Source organism: Cervus canadensis, chromosome 6, assembly GCF_019320065.1.
Source record: "Cervus canadensis isolate Bull #8, Minnesota chromosome 6, ASM1932006v1, whole genome shotgun sequence".
Taxonomy (NCBI): domain Eukaryota; kingdom Metazoa; phylum Chordata; class Mammalia; order Artiodactyla; family Cervidae; genus Cervus; species Cervus canadensis.
The window spans coordinates 78285578-78309870 of NC_057391.1; the positions used below are offsets into that span (position 1 = coordinate 78285578).

The 24293-nt window shown below is 41.5% G+C and overlaps 1 protein-coding gene across 15 annotated transcripts in view; it reads left to right on the forward strand.

Annotated features, from left to right (window-relative positions):
• Nucleotides 1-24293, forward strand: part of RGS6 (regulator of G protein signaling 6) — a 589904-nt gene that overhangs the window by 173190 nt on the left and 392421 nt on the right. The gene's annotated exons all lie outside the window — the stretch shown is intronic.

Below are 24293 nucleotides of genomic sequence, written 5' to 3' on the forward strand. Positions count from 1 at the left end.
CAGTAAGCCATTATAAGATGTCTTCTACATGGGCACCAAAAACAGTCCAATTCTTCTTTTGGTTTGTAAAACTTTCAGATAATGATTGAGAGAAAACAGTCCAGAAGTCACAGTGTGATACCTAGCAGAAATAAGCTATATAGCACATTACTGAACAGGGAGAGATCAGGCATATATGAATAGTAAGGCAGTCTTCTCAAGATATTAATATGATTTTTCCTAGCTCTGTTGATTTTATCTGTCTGTCTGTCTTTACATCCATCAAATCCATCCACACAGGCAACCCATCCAACCTATTCAATCTATTCATCTCATCCATCCATCCATCTATCCATCCATCCTATCCTTCCATCTATATATCCCATACATCCCACCCAGCTTATACATCCATCCATCTATCCATTATCCATCCCATCCATTCCATCCATCCATCCTTCCCATACATCTCACCAAGCCTATCCATCCAGCCCATCCTTCCATTCATTCACTTAACCTTTTCATTGAAAAATAAAACACAGACTGAAAAAAACACATAAAACAAATATGTTTTAATGCAAAGATTCTTATGGTATGGACTACAGAGCTGCAGCATCAGCTTCAGAAATGTCCATGTTTGTGTTTCTATGGAGGCTTATTAAATCATCAACTATGGAGGTGGGGGATCTCTTAAAACAGAGGTTTCCCATGAGTTTGAGAACCACTGGCTTAGTGAACTATTATATGGTAGACTGTTTTTGTAACTACCATCTAGGTCAAGAAATAGAACTTTTCTAGTCACTTCAGAAGCCCCTCTACGTGCGCCTTCCCAACCATAGCTCCTTTCTCTTTCTGACAAAACTGCTGTCTTGAGTTTTATAGAAATATTTTCCTTGTCTCTTTATAGTTCTATCACTGAGTTGCATATCTCCAGATACTAAAGTCTAGTGTTTTCCCATTGATATTAACTTTTTGTCTTTCAGTCTACAAGTTCACTCTGCATTTCCTGCATTTTGGCAGCTGGGTATAGAGGCTTTAACAAACCCAAGACTATAGGTGGGACTGACTGCTTTCAACAGGAGGTACATGATGTTTAGTTTTACTGTTGTTTGATGTTGACAACCACAGATGCTCAATATCTAGATCTATTGGGAGATGTATATTGGCATATTCTTCCATTTAATTATTTATTAGCTAAATTAATTTCTGTGGAATAAATTTATATCACTAGATGGCTGCTCAGTGACAGGTTTCATACATGAAAGCAGATCAAATGTTCATCTTTCCTTTTATATACCTAGTTTCAAGATGGTGAATTGTTTTCCTTGACATGTCCATAAGATGACCGATTATTTTTTTTAAAAAACATCATTATGAAATACTATGTTTAGACATATTGGAAGGGTATCAAATAATGGCAAATGTTATCTTTATTAAGTCTCAAACTATTCCATTCATTGACCAGTTAAAGTCTCTTCAACCTGGTTCCTGATTCCTTTTGATATGACTCTAGTACTCTGATTCCTTCTGTGTTCCAGGCTCAATTTATACATTTCTTGCCTCAGACCATTTCTTCAAGAAACCTCCGTCAGTCTTAATGGGAAAATGATATATCAAAACCACAAATTAGGCATTCACGGCCATTGCCTTTGTCCTTTTTCTTGCATTAATTTCCATGATGGAGCTAGGAAATATTATTAGACTGATGTACTACCTACTGCACTAATTAGGCACATGGCGCTAGGAAATGTTTATAAATACATGAGTATCTTCTTCTATACCTACATATATATGTTTTATAGTTGAATATATATTCAGATATATACAAAGTTAAAATACCTCATGTTTATTCTGAAATTTACACTTGAGAACTGAGGGCTTTTCATTTAACCTCTCCTGTATGGCCTCTGTAATCTCCTTTCCTCTACCTCAAGAAATCTTGGTTCTCAAAGACATGGAGAATACTAGATTAGAATATCTCATAATTACTCAGTTGCTCTATTCCACGTTACACATACAATATTGTTGCTACTAACACCAATTATGATTACTAAAAAGAGTTTAAAATTTGGGGGCATATGCTAGCTCTATTTTCCCCTAATATTTTATGGTAATATCTAATCTATGTTATTAGATAATAATTTTATATGCTATACTCTCTCCCATTCAACCTTCATTTAATGTTAGTTCTTAATTTTATATATTTAATGCCACTATCTTTATATCAGTGACTCTCTAGGTGTTCTGAAGCTTATTTTCTGGTAGATTCCTTAGGAATGGCTTATGGTTTCATTTTGCTAGACATAAAATCCTTGGCTTATCTTTTTTTTCTTGAGTGCCATAAATATGTTACTCAATTTTCTTCTGACATAAAACATTGCCTATAAAATTTTTTATGATAATTCAGTTTTCTTTCTCTTATTAAACACATTCTCTTTCTGGCCTAGAAGCCCAAAGCTTTTTTCTTGAAAGTCTTACGATTTCTAGTAGCATATGTCTTGGTACTTTTGGGTCATTATCTCACATATATGAACCTATAAACACTTTCTTGTTTTACTTTCAAAGTGTTCTGGGCAGCAAATAATAGCCTTCTAACCTCTCTTCTTATCACTGTGGACACTGTGGTCTGTGTGTCTCAATCCCCTCTGCTTTCTGCGTCCCTAGAGACGTGCATGTGTGTCCGTGTGCACATGCATGTATAGGAGAGAAGTATCCTGAATGATTATCTTGGGAGGGAGCCTATTCTGTCAAATGGATCTTGTAGGAGGGAGGCAGTCCATTTTGTTTTCTTGCCTTTTCCCTTTCTGTTTCCCACCCTACTCAGCAGTTCATTCACTGAGCATCATAGCATAGATTCAGTGTACATTCCTTACTCATGCCAACAGCATATTCATTCTTGTGCCGTGTCCTAATGTAAAACTTCTACTTGAACTCTTTACAACCCATTGCTTTGATGTCTAGGGCTGTAGAATGAGCAATAACTAAAATCAGAAATGCTTAAAGAAAGAACTTTTTGTCTGATCCTTTATGTCTATTGGTCCAAGCCTCACAAGGACCACACGAAGCTGGGGGACAGGAGACATGGCCTGCACATTGTCAGGCCTCCATCTTTTCCAGGGCTCATCACATCCACTAACTTCCTCACTTGTCTTCTTGTCTTGGCCTTTATCTTTCTCAACTCCATCAAATACTTGAACCAACCAAGGCCCCCAAACTCTTCTTTCACTAGGTCATTTTCCTACCCAGCACCCACTGATAACTTTCTCATTGTTCCCCAAATCAAATGAAAACTCCTGCTTGACTTTCAAGCCTCTCCCATCATTCTTCACTGAGCTCTTTACTAGGAGGGCTGGAGGGCTAGAGTTATGATGGTCTGTAATCCTTCTCTTCCTTCCAGACTGCCTCTCTCTGCCCCCTTTTGCTTGAGTAACATTTTCTTTTCCATAGTTACTGTAAAAAGAGATCGATTCTTTTCAGCTAAAGCAAATGACATCCAACTCCCCTTACATGGAAAAAAAAAGGCACTAAAGTGCTGACAGATACAGTCTCGGGAGTGGATGGATGTTTTTGCTGTTTTCCTTCCAGGATGATCAGAAACAAAATTTTAACTGGTGAACGGCCATTTCACATGGAGGACAAGTGGTAAGTCATGCTAAATTAGTATACCTCTCAGTAGAATACACAGTATTTCTGTATGATTTGCCACTTACAAATTACAAATATAATAGAATCTCAAATGGAAAGACAGGATGAGTCATATACTCTGTCTACATTTCTCTCTTTAAAATACCTTTTGAATAACAGAGCCACAAAAATATGTTAAAAGGCATGTTAAAATTTCTAGAACATAGAAGAACTTCAAAAATTCCTGTTACCATTATACATTATTCATGGCACCCCCAACAGGGTTTTGATAAAATGCCTTTTCCTGGCAGAAGCCACCGCCAACACAGATCAAGAGACCTGAGGAAGGACCACACTTGCAAGTGTGTAGCCAGTAGCATCCGTGGGGTGGGGTGAGGGGGTACATGACTCTGGACAGAGCTTCAAACAGCCATTCACCAGTTGCTTAAATCTTTGTATGCCCATAAAAAGTGGCAGACGACAGCTTCAACTAGTGACCTGGTAGTTAATCCATGTCTACAGTGTTTCTTAACTAAAAATGTTAAAGGAGCTGGGTGGACCATTTGCTACTGCCAATTCTGTTTTGCTCTTCTCCTGACTACACTGCAGCTTGTGTCTTTGGTATAATCCCTCTGAGAGGTCAGAATCCACTGGTGGGGCTCTGGGTCTTAGCTGTCAGTTGCATGAGGTTTATTCTGCTGGTACTTGTGACACTGGGCAGATGGTGGCATTTACCATGTTGATCAGCAGGGAGCATCTGCACTCCCAGCCAGATGGGCAGGAGCGCCTCCTGGCAAGATCACATCCACCCCCTCTGGCACACCACGGCAGGTAGTTAGCTGAGGCCTCCTTTTGCTTCTTTAGCACTTGTGCTTGTGTTTCTTTCATGTTACCTATTGGTGGTGGTGATGCCAACCTGTCCTGATGGGTACTCCTCTGAGGCTGTCAGGTCTTCAAAGTCAGGGACCTGGCTTCTGCTCCAAGGGTTAAGAAGTTCTGCACTATGCTCAAGGTCACCAAGCAGCTGAGTGGCAGCCGAGCAGGGTCTCAGCCTCATTCATCAATCTCCAAAGCCCAGGCTCTTAATTAGGCCTGTCATGTCATTGAAACAATAATGGTCCTCTGAGGGCAGAATAATGGGTGTGAAATAGTCCATCATCCAATAATAATTACAATAGTAATTGTTTATTGGGTTCTTAGAAACTGCGCTAATCATTTTACAGATAATCATTTCAGTTAATCCCTCCAACAGTCCTATGCCTAGATAGTATAAACACCATTTTCAGTTGGGGAAGAAGTTAAAGGACTTGCCAACCAGGTCACACAACTAGTGAGTAGGTCCTACTTTAATCCGAATTGGTTGGATTCCAAAGTTGTGTTGTCTGCTATGCTTTAGTGTCTCTTGGCACAAACATGGGCCTTGGACAGCTGAGAAAAAACTCCAGCCTGGGAGCCCCTCATCTGTATGTGTCTCTCTTGCTTCACTGAAGTTCAGACTCTATGGATCATTTGTTGTTCCCTTGAGCATGAGAAAACACACAAAGTGGTAATAGGCAAATGTTTATAGATAGATAGATATAACTTGTCATGCACCTGAATCAAATTGTAGAAAATAACATTGTGTAATTTTCAGGTGTATAGCAAAGTGATTCAGTTATACATATTCATGTATCTGATTTTTTTCAAATTCTTTTTCCATTTAGGTTGTTACATAATATTGAACAGAGTTCCCTAAATTATGACCCAGTATAAAATAAAAAATAAAATACACCTGAGTCCAATTTAAAAGGTTGTAGAAAATAATTTTTCTTATCTGTCGTCCCGTGATTCATTTGAAGTCAGTGGGGATTTTGGAGGGACCACTGAAAATTCCCAGCTGCAGCCTCTCTTAAGCTCCCGGACACACTCTTAGATGTGAAGGGAGTGACTCTGGCAATTCCACCCCACCATGTGGGTGATTATGGAGCGGGCAGCGGTGGAGGTGGCAGCAATGATATCCTACATCAGTGTGCCCTGTATTTTTGCATGTATTCTTATCTGGTCTGCCTCACAGGTTGATTGACCAAGCATTGTGCACTATTCTTTTTTTTCTCACCTAGGAAGAAACTGGGTCTCAAGGGTAGTTAATTGATCTAGAGTTGGATTTGAACTCAGGACTCCAGTTTTCTGATCTACTGCGGTTTCTGTTGGAGTCATTGCTTTCAAGCTGTGGTGCGTGGAGATGCTTCAGAAGCTATCGTGATGGGTGGGGATGGGGAGGTGGGGCTCAAGGACCTACATCCTGCCTCAAATGGAACAGATCCCCCTTCACCTGCATGATTTGCAGGACTCTCCACGAGATTTTGTTTTATAGAAGGGTTCTGGCATTCTCAGTTTGCTATCTGTGTAACAAAGCCCTACCAAAATGTGGTTACAGGCAGGTTGGCAGGGCCTGCCATACCGCAGGCTGCAGCAGTGGGGCCGCTCTGCCAGGCCTGTGGGTCAGCCAGGGTGGCTCTCATCCCCCTGGACCAGTGGGCCAGGCAGACTTAGGCTTGGAACTGGCCTGCCATCCCTTCCAAAGCAAATCACATGGCCGAGCCTAAAGTCATGGGTGGGGCAGTTCCTGGCTCACAGTTTGGCTGTGACCAGGTCACGGATGCAGAGGTGGTTGAGGAGCTGGGGCCAGTAATGCAGTCAACCCCAACCACATATACCAATTGCAGTATCATTGCACTGTCTAAAGTTGAAAATGATGAAAGTTCTCCAAGCATATGTACCTATAGGATCCATAGGAGGTGGCTATGTAGTAAAGGACGGGAGATTCAGACCCAGAGATTATCAGGCCTGCAGAATGTTGCCTGTGAGTGACTGCCAGTTTTGGTCCTCATCTTTTCATCACTTGCCTAGATAGCGTGATGTTTGAGTACATACCTGTGAGTGTGAGAGACAAGAGACAGAGACGCAAGGTGCATGTGGGCCCCGCCTGCCAACCTCGTCCGCTTCCATCCTTATTTTACCTGAAAGCTTTATTCTGGGCTTCACCGTCCCTCCCACCCCTGCTGTCTCCCAACATTCACATGAAGGTAGTCTCCTCTGCCTCTCTCTCCTTGGTTAGTGTCAGCCACACGTCTGCATTCTAAGCTTTACCTGCTGAAAGCCAGTCCTGGGTGGTTTGTGCCTTCTGACCCTCCACTGGCTAATTTGCCTTCATAAACTGTCAGATTCTGTGAATTCATTTAATTCTGTCTTCTTTGTAATGTGGTTCAAGAAAAATGGCTAAGAGGTCACAAACGATGAGAAATCTGCCCTGAACACGACTTGCTAGCGGTGTTCTAACTCATCATTGAAAAAAAATGGTGCAGGAGTAACCAAGTAGGATATTTATGACGATGGACTCAAGGAGTTTCTAAGAACAGATGCAAGATATTTTAATCACAAAATAAAAATTAATTCTGGAGGATTAGGACAGACAGACTCTCTCCCATCTTCCTACTGCTGTTTTTTTCCAGTATGTTTAATTACTTGGGTGACAGTCCTTGAATCACACATCATGCATGCCAAGTGATTCAAAGGCACTTCACCAAACATCTGAGTGGGAGAGTGATCACCTTGTGGGACAAGTGATTATGATAAAGGAAAACAAGTAAATCATCAGGCGATACAAAAAGACACGTATCCAGTCTGTTTAGTCAAAATCAATTTCAATGACACTGAAAAAGATGGAAAGAATCGTAACCATAGGCACTGTGTGAGTACGACCACTTTGAGCTAGCAAGTTATTTTCTAATTATCTGGAGTCACACTGAGTGTATCTACATGCTAAAATTCATTTCTTTCTAATAAGATCTCATCCACCTGTGTCTCAATAATGTGACAGTCTTGTCAGTGTGGAACTTGTCTCTGATTACAGAAGGATGTGGGAAGGCCACCAAATTGCCAACCCCTGTGTCTCAGTCAGGTTGTGATCAGAGAAGCAGGGTCACCAGGCTCTCCGATCTGGATCTCACTGATGCAGCTGGAGGATCTGGTTAAACAGTCAATAGAAGGTTGCTGTCTCTCTATCTGACCCTGGTGCCTGAGGTCAGCAGAGCAGGCACTGGGAAGGAAAGATTGAGTGAAGTGCAGGAAGCATAAAAGCGCTGGGATCCTTAAGGATAAACCAGACTCCCGGAGGATGGGCTGGAACCCACGTTGGTCTCTTGTTGCCTTTGAGCAGCTTCCATGATGGGGACCACTTCCAGGAGCTTACTAACCTTCACCATGGGACTAGGCAAGCCCCTGGCCAGGGGTCTGAGAAGGCAAAGGGCAAGTTCCTGAAGGGCTGGACAGACCTGTTTGCTGTCTCTCAGCAGCTGGGTGGTCTGCAGACAAATGATGACCATGAGAGCTGCAATGGCCCCTAGCCACCTGCACTGACTTCTCAAATGCAAAGGCACCATAGCTGCCACTCCACTTCCTTCTTTCAGCTCTCACAGAAAGGATGTCCCTTGTGGTCCATGTCAGCCTGGAACTACACAGGAGAGGGAGGTTTGGGAGACACAGTTCCAATTTAGCTGGGCTACATGATACAGATCTACCACAATTAGTCTCACAAGCCCATTGGTCATGTGTGGCCCACCTGGACTGGAATGATCCCTGTTGATTCACTGTTTTGTAGGGGCCATTTTTCACCCAGTTTGCCTAGTTAGGGCTCTAGAGTAGTGGATGCAAACATCAGTTCTGTATTGCCTGTGAAAGATCTACTTGTTTGTTGTTTAGTCACTAAGTCATATCTGACTCTCTTGTGACCCCGTGGACTATACCTTGCCAGGCTTCTCTGTGCATGGGATTTGCCAGGCAAGAATATTATTGGAGTGAGTTGTCAGTTCCTTCTCCAAGGGATCTTCCTGACCCAGGGATCAAACCCCTGTCTCCTGCATTGGCAGGTGGATTTTTTTACTTCTGAGCCACCAGGGAAGCCCCAAAAGATCTGCTTTCCTGATGGGAATCTTTTTTAAATTTTTTATTTGAAGTATAGTTGATTTACAATGTGTTATTTTCGGGTATACAACAAAGTGATTCAGTTATATATATATATATTTATATATATTATATACGTGTATATATACTACATTTATATTACACAGGTTATTACATACACATTATATTAATATTATCGGGAATTATATGTATTCTTTTTCAGATTCTTTTTCATTATAGGATATTATAAGATGTTGAATATAGTTCTCTATGCTATACAATAGGTCCTTGCTGTTTATCTGTATTATATATGGTAGTGCTAGTTGCTTAGTTGTATCTGACTCTTTACAATCCCATGGAGCCCAGCAGGCTCCTTTGTCCATGGGATTTGCCAGGCAAGAATACTGCAGTGGGTTGCCATTTCCTTTTCCAAGGAATCTTCCTGACCCGGGGATTGAACCTGTGTCTCCTGCATTGGCAGGTGGATTCTTTACCACTGGTGCCACCTGGGAAGCCCATATATAGTAGTGTGTATTTGTTAATCTCAAACTCCTAATTTATTCTGCCCACCCCCCCAGCATGGGACTCTTAACTCTTGAATTTGGGATGACATCAAAACGGTTATTTGAGAAAAACTGATAGTGCAGCGTCACACACTCCACTGATAGTCATATCTGATGTGGAGACACATATGCATAAATGGATTTGAATATTATATACACATAATATATATACAAATAATATACTGGTGTATAACATGGTGTCGTGAAAATGCCTCATCATCGAAATCCAGGAACAAGAGTAGCTTAGTCCTTAACAAATGTTGATTGAGCACCTACTGTGTGTCAGGTAGTGTTAAAGGCACAGGGGATACAGCAATTAATAGAGCAGTGTTGGCTCCAAGGTGTTTCAGTTCTTTTTTAAAAAATATACTAATTAATTTGACCGTGCTGTTTCTCAGTTGTGTCACGCAGGATCTTTACTTGCAGCATGTGAACTCTTAGTTGCAGCATGTGGGATCCAGTTCCCTGGCCAAGGATCGAACCTGGGCCCCCTGCATTGAGAGCACACAGTCTTAGCCACTGGACCACCAGGAAGTCCCAGGGTGCTTAGGTTCTCTCCCAGGGCATCACGGCCAAGGTGCTATTGACTTTGTTGGCAGGTAATTCTTTGTTGTGGGAGATTGGTCCGTGCATTGCAGAACATTGAACAGCATCGCTGGCCTCTGCCTACCAGATGTCAGTACTCTGCTCACTCCTCTGCTAGTGGAGACAAGCAAAAATGTCTTTAGACACTGTCAAATGTCCCTAGGGGGAATCACCCCCAGTTGAGAACTGTTGTTTCAGGGAGAAAGGCAGATATAGATGCCACTGACATACTTTCAGGCCCTACAAGGTACCATGGAGAGGATAAAGTAGCACAGCATGGTTTCTGACCACGTTCAGTGTGGTTGAAAAAGCCTTGCAGGGGGAAGTTGGCATTTGATTTGAGATGCAGGCAGCCCTTCAGAGATCTGGGAGCAAAATACTTCAGACAGAAGGTAGAGCCAGTGCCCGGACCCTGGGGAGAAACATGCTTGGGGTGTTGGAGGGCAGAAATGCCAGGGGACGTGGAACACCTGGGAGGGGGAGAGAGGAGTGCCTGGGGTGGGGGGCTTGACATAGGGGCTTTGTTGCAGGGGTCATGGTACAGAGTCTGCATTAAGCTTGGATACTCCGGGAAGTCCTGGGAGAGGTTTGATCAGGGGAATGAGGTAATGTAATTTATTCTTTAAAAGGACCACATCACCGCTGTGTAGGGGCTGAACACACTCCTCATTGTACTGCAGTGTCATGCCCCCTTCTTCCTATGTCGAGTGACCTTCAGGGACCCATTATAAGCCCCTGCAGCTGGCTGTTCCATCTAATAAGCAAATGGTAGTTTTAAATCTCAGAGCCTGCCAGTGATCAAAATTGGACTTGAAAATCTGGCACTTTCATCATTGACATTTCTTAAATGCAGGCTGCTTCAGTTTCTGGCCCGTGTGTGTACCCATCAGCATTCTTGCTCAAGGGCTTGGCCCCACCCTCACCCCCCTTTTAAAAACAGGCCTTCTGCAGTCTTTGGTGAGCATCAACTTTTCCCTAAGGCTGTGATGGTAACGATGCACATAGATTTTGCATTTGGGTAAAATATGAAAATCTATCTGATTATTTCCTATATAATAATCTTTTCCTTTTGATCAGAAAACCTTCACCCTGAGTTATTTCTCTCCATCTGTCTCCCTTCCTCTCTTCCCCGATACCCCCATACCGTCACAAGATTTTACTGTTTTTTAAATTAATGAATTATTTTTGGCTGCACTGAGTTCTATGTTGCTGCATGCAGGCTTTGTTTAGTTGCCACGACTGGGGGCTACTCTCTAATTGTAGTGCACAGGCTTCTCATTTTGGGGGCATCTCTTATTGCGACACTCTGGCTGTAGAGCGTTGGCCCAGTAGTTGCAGCACATGGGCTTAGCTGCCCCACCATCTGTGGTGTCTTAGTTTCCGGACCAGGGATCGAACCATGTCGCCTGCATTGCAAGACAGATTCTTGGTTATTTGAGAAAAACTGATAGTGCAGGGTGCACACTGCAGTAATAGTCATTACCAATGTGGAGATACATAAACATAAATGGATATGAATATTATATACACATATATGCTACAAATAATATACTTACTGCCATTGATATAACATGGTGTCGTGAAGATGCCCCATCAGTGAAATCCAGGAGCCACCGGGGAAATCCCGATTTTACTGGTTTTATGCCCATTTATATTTGAATTACATGGCATGAGATTTTATGCTCTTCATTCATGGGAGAGGCACTCTGTCCTGCAAAAATGACTTACTTTGATTTTGGACCCTGTTTGAATACGTGATTGTCTGAGCAGAAGCAGTAGAGTAAATGGTAAGAAGAGTCGTGCTCCAGGCGGTGGTGAGATGTGGAATCTGATAGCCCGTGAGCAGAACAGTAGACCCAGGATTCAAAGATGTCTTCCTGAGGTCAGTGCAGGGTCATTGGCCCTGACACCACCATAACTAAGTCATCTTGAAGCCTCCTTTGTATGATAGTCCAGCATGGCAATGGATTTCCTAATAAAGATCATGAGACATCAAGATGAAATTAATGTCTTTTTAGTGTAGTCTCTCTAGCAATGCAGGGAAATGTTACCCTTTTCAGTTACACTTTAATTTAAATTGATTAAAAAAAATAGGAGTGGTTCTGATGCTTAAAGACTTACTTGAGGAGAAAATTGATCACCCAGAGTGCCTCTGTAAAGGTTACTCCTCAAAATTTTATTATTTGGTGTAGCTTTCAGTAGACTCTTCCAAAAGGCAGCAATCCATTCTTTTGCTTCAATGCATGTTTTCTTGATGGATGTTATCTATTTTCTGTTATGTTGTAAGGTTTCCAGGACACATAAAAGTTGGAGGATATATGGTCGATGCAAAATAATTCTGTAGAGTAATGAGATTGATTTGGGGAGGTAGTTTAAAGGATACAGATGCCTTTCTTTCAGTTTTCCTGAGTAGATGTAAAAAGAAAGGGGAGGAATAGCATCTGAAGCTAAGGAAAGAAACGTTTGAGCTAAAGACTAAATAGGAACATATTGAGCTTTTTAACACAGTTCCAAATAGCAGTTGACTTAGACCAATGGCAAAAGCTAGCACTGCAGGCACTTAGGAAGCATTTTTAAAAATATATTATTGGGCTTGGACAGGAAATCAGACCATGGTTGTCCTAAAAGAAAATCAGCATTAGTTTTCCATGGGCCATTTGTGCCAGTGGTAGTTTCGTGGGAGGCATGATTTACAAAATTGACCACGTATTTGAAAGGTCATTGAGGGAGGCAGCCTTGTGAGTGAATGTTCCATGGATGTCCTTGATGATTTCCTCCTTCTGTGAACAGCCTGAATTTTTACTTGGTTTAAAGACTGAGGAAAATAATAGCTATACATACTCACAAATCACATTTGGCCAGTATTGATTTTAGCCTTGTATGAGCAAGGACTATTTTTGGTGCTGTACATGAATCAAAGGAGGGTGAGAAAGGGAGAGGGGGAGACTGTCTCTGGCTCTTGAGATTTGGAAGTGAGGATGCAGTTACATGTATAAGAGTACACACGCTCTGATTTCATATATGTGACATCTAAGAACTTGTAAAACTAACCAGTGGGGTGAGGAATTAGAGGGGTGGTGGCCCGCATGGCAGGAAAGAGGATGGACCCAAAATAGGCACAAAGGGAAATGTTCTGTATCTTGCTTTGTGTAATGGTTACATTTGTATATTCACTTGTCAAAACTCATCAAGCAAGATGCCAAAGATGTATACATTTTACTCTTATGTTCATTGCACCTTAATTAGTAAAAGTTCAGTTACCAAAGGGTCCATATTAGGGAAAGTTGCCCAGTTCCCATGCTACCAGAAAGACTAGTGGCTGGAGCTTAGGTTTCCTAGATTCCTAATCCAGTGCTTCTCACCATATCCCCCTCCCTCAGATTCATGCATCCTCTTCACTGATACATCAACACCGACTCAACATCACCTGCAACTCCCCTCCCCCCAGTTCACAGACTTGACTGTTGTTGAGACATATTAACTTGACAGTACTGTAGAGTTTCTATCTCAGCTTTTAAAATTTTTCTACAGAGAGACCAGAACTGGCAAACACAGCCACATTTTTCTTAAACTATGCTTCATCGGTATTGCCAACCCACTGACAAGCAGTGTTCTATCCCATAGCCTTGGGGGGCTTGTGTGACTTAGCCATTTTTTGCTAATTGGAAAGGAGGAAGGGGAGAAGGTGCTGGTGGCTTCCACTGAAGACTTATCTACCCTGGGGGAGGGTTACCTCTCAAGGCACACCTTGTTGTTGCATATCCAGAGGCTCACCTACACAGATGTGCAGTTCAGCTGCATTAGTGATCACCAACCAAGGACTACACGCTACTGTGCTACTTGGCCTATATGTGAAGAGCATTGTTCTAGGAGAAGACAGTGGGAGGTGGCGAGAGCCTTCTTGCTCATGGAAACATTGGACAGCCCCAGTGAGTTTCTGACTGCTTTTCAGGAGGATCTACCTTTTTTTGCCCTCTTGAGCCGTTGTTCATAGTCTCTGCCTGGAGGGTGCCAGGCTGAATTTCCCATCCACAATATCACACGCATTCACTCTGCTGAGAACTTTCCACAGGCTGGGGCTGTGTCTTTATCATCTTTGTGTTCCCAGAACCAACAACAGTGCCCTAGTCTGGAAAGATGGGTCTTAACTAAAGCTGTTTTGTGCCCATCGCCCCAGGGGATATTTTGCAATGTCTAGAGGAGATGTTTTTGGTTGTCAAAATCTGGGGGCAGGGTGTTACTGGCATCTGCTGGGTAGAGACCAGAGATGGGGCAAATAATCCTATGGTGTACATGATAGCTCTCTATATATGGAGTAAAATAAAATTCAGTTCGGTTCAGTCGCTCAGTCATGTCCGACTTTTTGCGACCCCAAGAACTGCAGCACTATTCATCCCTATTCATCACCAACTCCCAGAGTCCACCCAAACCCATGTCCATTGAGTCAGTGATGCCGTCCAACCATGTCATCCTCTGTCGTCCCCTTCTCCTCCTGCCCCCAATCCCTCCCAGCATCAGGGTCTTTTCAAATGAGTCAGCTCTTCGCATCAGGTGGCCAAAGTATTGGAGTTTCAGCTTCAACATCAGTCCTTCCAATGAACACCTAGGACTGATCTCCTTTAGGATGGACTGGTTGGCTCTCCTTGCAGTCCAAGGGACTCTCAAGAGTCTTCTCCAACACCACAGTTCAAAAGCATCAATTCTTTGGTGCTCAGCTTTCTTTATAGTCCAACTCTCACATCCATACATGACCACTGGAAAAACCATAGCCTTGACTAGATGGACCTTTGTTGGCAAAGTGATGTCTCTGCTTTTTAATATGCTGTCTAGGTTGGTCATAACTTTCCTTCCAAGGAGTAAGCATCTTTTAATTTCATGGCTGCAATCACCATCTGCAGTGATTTTGGAGCCCCAAAAAATAAAGTCTGATACTGTTTCCACTGTTTCCCCATCTGTTTGCCATGAAGTGATGGGACCGAATGCTATGATCTTAGTTTTCTGTATTAAATAAATAAATAAGTATATACAATTACTCAGCTCAAAATGTCGATAGTGCCAAGGTTGAGAAACCATGATTAAGAATATACTTTATTGTACAGAAGATAACAAATCAACAACATGTTGAAGTCATCGCTCAGAGCTGTATCAGAGATTTCCATTTTGATGAATGTCTCAGCTTCTGTTACCATTCTTGATTCTCTTAGCATCATAGTCAAACTCTTGGAGATGAAGGAGTGTATGACAAAGTCAGGAAGCTACTTTCCAAATTGGAATAACCAGCCCATCTCAGTCTATCTCTCAGTATTATCTTGACTCTGGGTACTTCCCTGGTGGTCCAGTGGTTCAGATTCCAAGTTCCTACTGCAGGGGCCACATCCCTGGTCAAGGAACTAAGATCCCTTATGCTGTGTGACATGCCCCCCCCAAAAAAATCAATATTACCTTGATTCAGTTTGGGTATTTCATCCATTATCTGTAGGCAGATAACAGGGATCTTGCCACAAATCTTGGAGACCTGCCTTCTCTGCTTAGATGGGGTCTGTGGGCTTAAAAACATGAACTCAGGTTAAATTTACTTGCCCAAGGCCACACAGCTAGTATGTTTTGCCTTCCAAAGTCATCATTTGCTAATATATAGGTTTACTTTTTACTTTCTTGAATTTCACTAAATGTTCCTACCTCTCCTTGGTAACAGTGGTTTCCCCCTGTCCCAGACTCTCTAGGAATCTTGATCTAGGGCTTGGTCTCTTAAATAAGTACAGAGATAGCACCTTGTTTGTTAGAAGCTGTAGTTTCACCTATTCAGTTCCCAATCAGGCCAGCACTCAGGGTTCTAGTTTATCTTGTTCAGTCTGCACATTTCATAAGAATCTTTTAAAATTTAAGGTAAAAATTAAAATGTGGGGGAAAATGGAATGAAAGGAAAAAACCAAACAATTTTAGTTAGGTTACTAATTTCATACTACTAAGGGCAAGTCATTTACAAATCTCTCCTATTTTAAATGACAAATAGGATTTCTTTCTATATTTTAAAATTTATGATGATTAAGCTAGTTTTTTTTATTATAACATATCTATTTTCCTTTGTTTACATTTTAAACAAAATCCACTTTTTAACAGATTGCATGCACACGTACGTGCTCAGTTGTGTCTGACTCTTTGCAATCCTATGAACTGTAGCCTACCAGGTTCCTCTCTCCATGGGATTTCCCAGGCAAGAAAACTGGAGTGGGTTACCATTTCCTCCTCCAGGGGATCTTCCCGACCCAGGGATCGAACCCAACTCTCCTGTGGTTCCTTCTGTGTCAGGCAGATTCTTTACCACTGAGCCACCTGGGAAACCCATTTAACAGATTTGTTGTTCATTCACTCAGCCATGTCTGACTCTTTGCGACCCCATGGACTGCAGCATGCCAGGCTTGCCTGTCCACCATCTTCCAGAGCTTGCTCAAACTCATGTCCATTGAGTCGGTGATGCCATCCAACCATCTCATCCTCTGTCATCCCCTTCTCCTCCTGCCTTCAATCTTTCCCAGCATTACAGTCTTTTCTAATGAGTTGGCTCTTCGTATCAGGTGGCCAGAATATTGGAGCTTCAGTTTCAGCATCAATCCTTCCAATGAATATTCAGGACTGATTTCCTTTAGAATTGACTGGTTTTATCTCCTTGCCATCCAAGGGACTTTCAACAGTCTTCTCCAACACTACATTTCAAAAGCATCAGTTCTTCGATGCTCAGCCTTCTTTACAGTCAAACTCTCACATCCATACATGACTACTGGAAAAACCATAGCTTTGATTAGAGGGACCTTTGTTGTTGGCAAAGTAATGTCTCTGCTTTTTTAATACACTATCTACGTTTGTCATAGCTTTTCTTCTAAGAGGCAAGCATCTTTTAATTTCATGGCTGCTGTCACCATCAGAGTGAATTTGGAGCCCAAGAAAATAAAGTCTGTCACTGTTTCCACTGGTTCCCCATCTATTTCCCATGAAGTGATGGAACCAGATGCCATGATCTTAGTTTTCTGAATGTTGAGCTTTAAGCCAACTTTTTTACTCTCTTCTTTCACTTTCATCAAGAGGCTTTTTAGTTCCTCTTCACTTTCTGCCATAAGGGTGGTGTCATCTGCATATCTGAGATTATTGATATTTCTCCCAGCAATCTTGATTCCAGCTTGAGCTTCTTCCAGCCCAGCATTTCTCATGATGTACTCTGCATATAAGTTAAATAAGCCGGGTGACAATATACAGCCTTGATGTACTCCTTTTCCTATTTGGAACTAGTCTGTTGTTCCATATCCAGTTGTAACTGTTGCTTCCTGACCTGCATACAGGTTTCTCAAGAGGCAGGTCAGGTGGTCTGGTAGTCCCATCTCTTTCAGAATTTTCCACAGTTTATTGTGATCTACACAGTCGAAGGCTTTGGCGTAGTCAATAAAGCAGAAATAGATGTTTTTCTGGAACTCTCTTGCTTTTTTGATGATCCAGCGGATGTTGGCAATTTGATCTCTGGTTCGTCTGCCTTTTCTAAAACCAGCTTGAACATCTGGATGTTCATGGCTCACGTATTGCTGAAGACTGACTTGGAGAATTTTGGGCATTACTTTACTAGCATGTGAGATGAGTGAAATTGTGCGGTATTTGAGCATTCTTTGGGATTGCCTTTCTTAGGGATTGGAATGAAAACTGACCCTTTCCAGTCCTGTGGCCACTGCTGAATTTTCCAAATTTGCTGGCATATGGAGTGCAGCACTTTCACTGCAGCATCTTTCAGGGTGTGAAATAACTCAACTGGAATTCCATCACATTCAGTAGCTTTGTTCATAGTGATGCTTTCTAAGGCCCACCTGACTTCACATTCCAGGATGTCTGGCTCTAGGTGAGTGATCATACCATTGTGATTATCTGAGTCGTGAAGATCTTTTTTGTACAGTTCTTCTGTGTATTCTTGCTACCTCTTCTTAATATCCTCTGCTTCTGTTAGGTCCATACCATTTCTGTCCTTTATCGAACCCATCTTTGCATGAAATGTTCCCTTGGTATCTCTAATTTTCTTGTAGAGATCTCTAGTCTTTCCCATTCTGTTGTTTTCCTCTATTTCTTTGCACTGATCGCTGAGGAAGGCTTTCTTATCTCTCCTGGCTATTCTTTGGAACTCTGCATTCAAATGGGAATATCTTTGCTTTTCTCCTTTGCTTTTCGCTTCTCTTCTTTTCACAGCTATTTGTAAGACCTTCTCAGACAACCATTTTGCCCTTTTGCATTTCTTTTCCATGAGGATGGTCTTAATCCTTGTCTCCTGTACAATGTCCCGAAACTCCGTCCATAGTTCATCAGTCTTTCTATCAGATCTAGTCCCTTAAATCTATTTCTCACTTCCACTGTATAGTCATGAAGGATTTGATTTAGGTCATACCTGAATGGTCTAGTGGTTTTCCCTACTTTCTTCAGTTTAAGTCTGAATTTGGCAATAAGGAGTTCATGATCTGAGCTACAGTCAGCTCCCAGTCTTGTTTTTGCTGACTGTATAGAGCTTCTCCATCTTTGACTGCAAAGAATATAATCGGTGTGATTTCAGTGTCAACCATCTGGTGATGTCCATGTGTAGAGTCTTCTCTTGTGTTGTTGGAAGAGGGTGTTTGCTATGACCAGTGCGTTCTCTTGGCAAAACTCTTATTAGCCTTTGCCCTGCTTCATTCCATACTCCAAGGCCAAATTTGCCTGTTACTCCAGGTGTTTCTTGACTTCTACTTTTGCATTCCAGTCCCCTATAATGAGAAGGACATCTTTTTTGGGTGTTAGTTCTAAGCTGTAGGAATTAAGAAAGAAAAACTGTGCTAAAGCAGGAAAGGTAAGGTTTCATACAATTGATAGAAATCATGAAATTCAATTTTAAATGTTGAGTGTGGATTGAGAAAGTATTTATTTCTCTAAGGATACTTCGCTTCTCAGATAATCTGCCTCAGTTTCTGCATGCTTTAATGCAAATATAAAGTATAATCAAGTGTAACATGCTCATAATGAACATATGACTGGCACTTTGGAAACCTAGTGTGGCAAAAATCACCTAGAATCAGGTAATTTAGGAGTCATCTTTTATTCTTGTGATGAGAAAATGTTTGCAATGGTGAATAATTAATAAAAAAACATTATTTAAAATGACAGACTCAAGTTTGAATTTTAAGCAATGCAATTTTCAAAAGTTTGACCTGTACCAAGCCTTTCATAAGCACCTTATGTAAAGCAGGGGTTCTGTGTCTCTACAGGGAAAGAAATATTCCTCAAAACTTTGAAAAACATTCAGATAAAGAATTGAAATTACTCTCTTCTTGACTCCATGACAGATGTCCTCTGGGCTTGATCTGCTCAAGGACTGACTTGATCCCAAGCTGGTCAGGGCTTGATTACTTTGGGTAATGATCACAATTTCCCCACAATATCAATAACAGAATATAGGGGATCTCCATAGATAGCAGCCATTTAAAACTTCCTCTTAAACTGCTAGGTAAAGCACTAATGAAGATCTGCAGTGGAAGCTGGGTGACACATGATTTGTGGTCTCCTGCAGCCAGAGCCCAGGACAAGTTTTTTTTTCACTTACTGTCGAATAATAATAGCAGGCACTTAATCCCTTTGCTGATCCAGTCTCTTTTGCTTTCCAATGTTGTTTATTCCATGAGAGCTTTTGATATTAGTTATAAAAATGTCACTGTGTCTGCAGCTGCATTTTTCATCCTGTAAACTCCCAGGGAACTCATCAATTTAACCTGCTTTGTACAGTATGAGCAAACCACTGCAGGCAAGATAGACTTAATCAAACTTTTTTCTTTATAATGAACACATTACTCCAGAAAGCATAGCAACGATTGAGCCTGGACTTCTAGGTAAAGACTTACTGTATAAAAATCTATATTTAAATTAAGGGCTTTGCAGTAGGATTCTTAACTAACTGTATGAGCAAAATCACCATAGGATGCCTGCAAATAGCAAGTGTGTCCTAAGCATTTGAAATAGAATTTAATCTATAAACAGTTTACCCTTGGCTTTAAGAAATTCATTGCTGGTGAAAAAAAAAATATGGATTCTTTAAGTAGAAATATAAAAGTATTTGTAGTAACTGGCCATTATTGCAGCTACAGAAATACAACGACAATTTTCTTTTGTATAATTTTTGAATTATACAATGCTTGTCTTTCTGTAATAACTTTCACTATAGAAAGGACTCTTTTTCTTGCTCAGTTTACATAAAAGTGTCTGGAACAGTTCGGTGACACAGATATTAGAAATTAAGGACTTTCCCTGATAGCTCAGTTGGTAAAGAATCTGCCTGCAATGCAGGAGACCCCAGTTCGATTCCTGGGTTGGGAGGATCTCCTGGAGAAGGGATAGGCTACCCACTCCAGTATTCTTGGGCTTCCCTTGTGGCTCAGCTGGTAAAAAATCCGCCTGCAATGCAGGACACTTGGGTTTGATCCCTGGGTTGGGAAGAGGCCCTGGAGAAGGGCAAGGCTACCCACTCCAGTATTCTGGCCTGGAGAATTTGATGGACTGTATAGTCTATGGGGTCGCAAAGAGTCCAACATGACTGAGCAACTTGTACTTTCACTTCACTTCCTTCAGACTGAAGCTTTCTCCCCCTTCCCCACCCCACCTCCCAGACCTTTATCCAATACTAAGTAGTGTAAAGGCCAAAAGCCAGATGAACTGATGTGGAAAGAGAAGGTGACTGCACCAGGGACAAGATGGAGGCTGTCTGATCTAATGGAGAGACACCAGTTGACATTTTCCAAAGATTTTTAATGATAATCATCTTCAAAGGTTCTCTTTCACTAGTCAACAAATATAAACTTTCGTCAACCCCCTCCAGACACCAAATGTTTGTAATAGAATTAACAGTGCTCCAACCTTTGTTTCCTGCCAGGGAGGTCCTTGTGGGCACCTCAGGCTGGGCCATGATAATTCTTTGGACATTGCCTGGTTTCAAGGGAGATGTCCAAGGGGATTTACTCCCATCAGGTGCTGGACAGAGCTTTTGCAGACTGCACTAACCTGGCCAGGTAAAGATGGTGCCTGGTCTGCTTCCTCAGCTGTGCTGTAGAAATGCTAAAGCATCAGTTTTTTGGGTTGCAAGGTATACAAGGTATGCACTGAGCATGTGCAGATGGGTGGCCTCCTCACCTTTCCCAGCCCTCCCCAGCACCTCGCCCATGCCTCCATCCTACTTTCATGTATCATAGGTAATCTGGCTGACAAGTACAGTGAGTAGGTAGGATCCAACTATTTCTGCAGTCCTTTTCTGAGAAGTTTAGGGTGAAAAACGTTTCTTCCTCTTCGTTTCCCCTTCAGAGACGGAAATCCTCATTTTCCTTACTTGTTCATTAGTCTGCAGTTAGTAGAGAGTTTTAGCAGGTGTATCAGAGGAGGGCTGCCTGCTGGGGTTGGCTGACCTCCTAGCAGGAACCACTGTGCAGTAACGTAGCCATGCCCCCGGCAGCTGTCAGGTGAGGGACCGAGCCCCTTTCTGGTGGCATGGGCTGCTGTTCACAGGGGCCACCGGCTCCAGAGCACAGGAAGACGTCCAGTTAGATTTGCTGAGTACAGTCATGGTTGTCTCAAGCCTTCTCGAAGGCTTCCCCTGCTTACACAGGGCCTTTGGTAAAGAGGTGGTGCTCATTTTCCACATGATGATGGCTTTATGTCCTGCTTATTAGTCTTTAGACATCATGAGCTTTTGTGTTTCCTTGTGTATTTGGTCAGCTGATACCTTTGAATTTCTTCAACCTTTTGTGGTAGGTGCTAGTTAGGCAATTCTTACTAAGAACTTAGAAAACACTGGAGTTCCCTGCTTTTATGTGGTGATCTTTAAATCAGGGCATTGGAATTGACTGATTGACTGTAGCCAATTCCATGAGGCTTTTTTTTTTTTTTTAATTGAAGTATAGTTGGTCTCCAATGTTGTGTTAGTTACTGGTGTATAGCAAACTGAATCAGATCTTTTTCTGACTCTTTTCCATTATAGGTTATTTCAAGACATTGATTATAGTTCCATATGCTGTACAGTAAATCCTTGTTGTTTATCTATTTTATATACTGTAGTTTATGTCCATTAAATCCAAGCTCCTCATTTATCCCACCCCCACCCTCTTTCTCCTTTGGTAACCATAAGCTTGTTTCCTATGTCTGTGAGTCTGTTTCTGTTTTGTAAATAAATCTGTTTCTGTTTTGTAAATAAATTTATTTGTATCATTTTTTCTAGATCCTAGATGTAAGTGATATCATGTGATACTTGTCTTTGTTTGACTTTCTTAGCTTAGTATGATAATTTCTAGGTCCATCCGTGTTGCTACAAATGGCATTATTTCCATTGTGTGTGTGTGTGTGTGCATGTATATATTTTTTTGTTCAGTCACTCAGTCATGTCTGACTCTTTGCAACCCCATGGACTGCAGCACATCAGGCCTCCCTGTCCCTCACCATCTCCTGGAGCTTGCTCAAACTCATGTCCATTGAGTTGGTGATACCATCCAACCATCTGTCGTCCCCTTTTCCTCCTGCCTTCAATCTTTCCCAGCATCAAGGTCTTTTCCAATGAGTCATCTCTTTGCATCAGGTGGCCAAAGTATTGGAGTTTCTTCAGTTTCACCATCAGTCCTTCCAATGAATATTCAGGATTGATTTCCTTTAGGATTGACTAGTTTGATCTCCTTGCAGTCCAAGGGACTCTCAAGAGTCTTCTCCAAGACTGCAGTTCAAAAACATCAATTCTTCAGTGTTCAAACTTCTTTATGGTCCAATTCTCAGATCCGTACATGACTACTGGAAAAACCATAGCTTTGACTATATGGACCTTTGTTCACAAAGTAATGTGTGTGTATCTATGTGTGTGTATGTATATACACATACATTGTATTTATATACACACACATATACACACCTCATTTTCTTTATTTACTCATCTATCTATGGACACTTGGGTTGCTTCCATGTCTTGGCTCTTGTAGAGGCTGTCTGGATTGGGAGGACATTTGACCTGCCCAGAAGAGAGTCTTGAGAATATGATTTAAGATTAAAGTGATAAGGAGGTGATAAAAATAGGAAAAAAATGCTTTGGATTTAAAGTCATCAACCTGTTAAGGCACTTTGATAATGGTGGACAGAAACAGCAATATTACTAAAAAATGTAAGACTTATTACCTGAAGGAAGGTTACATGGCTTAAAATAGCCCAGAGTTAAAACTCCCCTCTAGGTCTTCCCCACCACTCTATACAAAACAAAGAACTCTCTCACTCAAAGAAAAAAATGGACATTAAGGTTGATTACACCCAGCTCCCAGCCAGTCCAGCCTCTGGACTATCTCCAGACTTCCTTGCCCCAGCCGTTTAAGAGATAACTAATCCAGACAACCTTGGAGAAGAAGAGTAACTGCCCCCTTAAGACAGTAGATGTCCACATATATGCCCACATATACTTACTCTTCTCCTGGGTTAGTGCAGCAGCCCACTAATCTGGCTGCTCCCCTTCTCGCCTCATTAAAGGTGATCTGTTCTTTTAAAGTGCTGGTCTCGTTCTTTCTGTGAACTTCTCTTTCTCTAATTCCCTTACCCTACATTACCTTTACTTTGAAATTAGTATGGAAAAGAAAATTTTGTTTACTCCATTATTCTTTATCTTTAATTTTCTTTCCTGTTAGTTTTATTGAGATATAATTGACCTACAGTACTGTACAAGTTTAAAGAGTGGTTTGACTTAATGTACATCATAAAATGACTACCAGAGTAAGTTTAGTGAATGTCTATCATCTTGTATAGATATAAAATAAAAAACTGTATAGTTATTCTGTGTCAACCTACAGATATCGCATGATTATTGGCTATATTTCTCATGTTGTATATTTCATCCCCATGACTCACTTATTTTGTAACAGGGAATTTATTCTCCCTCACTGATTTCTCTCACTCCCCAAACCCCTCCCCTCTGGTAACCACCTATTTGTTCTGAGTCTATAATTCTATTTCTGTCTTGTTATGTTTGTTCCTTTGTTTTGTTTCTTAGACTCCACATATAAGTGAAACCCTAAATTGTTTGTCTTTCTCTGCTGACTTTTTCAACTTAGTGTAATACCTTCTGGGTCCATCCATGTTATTGCTAATGGCAAGATTTCATTCATTTTTTTGTAGCTAGTAGCCCATTGTGTATGTGTCTTTAGTTCACATCTTCCTTATATCCATGGACATTTAGGTTGCTTCCGTATCTTGTCTATTGTAAATATAGTAATGCTGCTATGAACATCAGGGTGCATGTTATCTTTTCAAATTAGCATTTTTGTTTTATTTGGAAAGTGCTACCCAGAAGTAGAATTGCTGGATCACATGTTAGTTCTATTTTTAATATTTTTGAGGAATCTTCATACTGTTTTCTATAGTGGCTGCAGCAATTTCCATTCCCACCAACAGGGCACAAAGGTTCCCTTTTCTCTACATCCTTGCCATCACCTGTTATCTTTGTGATGCCATTTTGACAGATGTGGGGTTGGTATCTCATTGTGGTTTTGATTTGCATCCTTCTGATAATTAGTGATGTTGAGCATCTTTTCATGTGCCCAT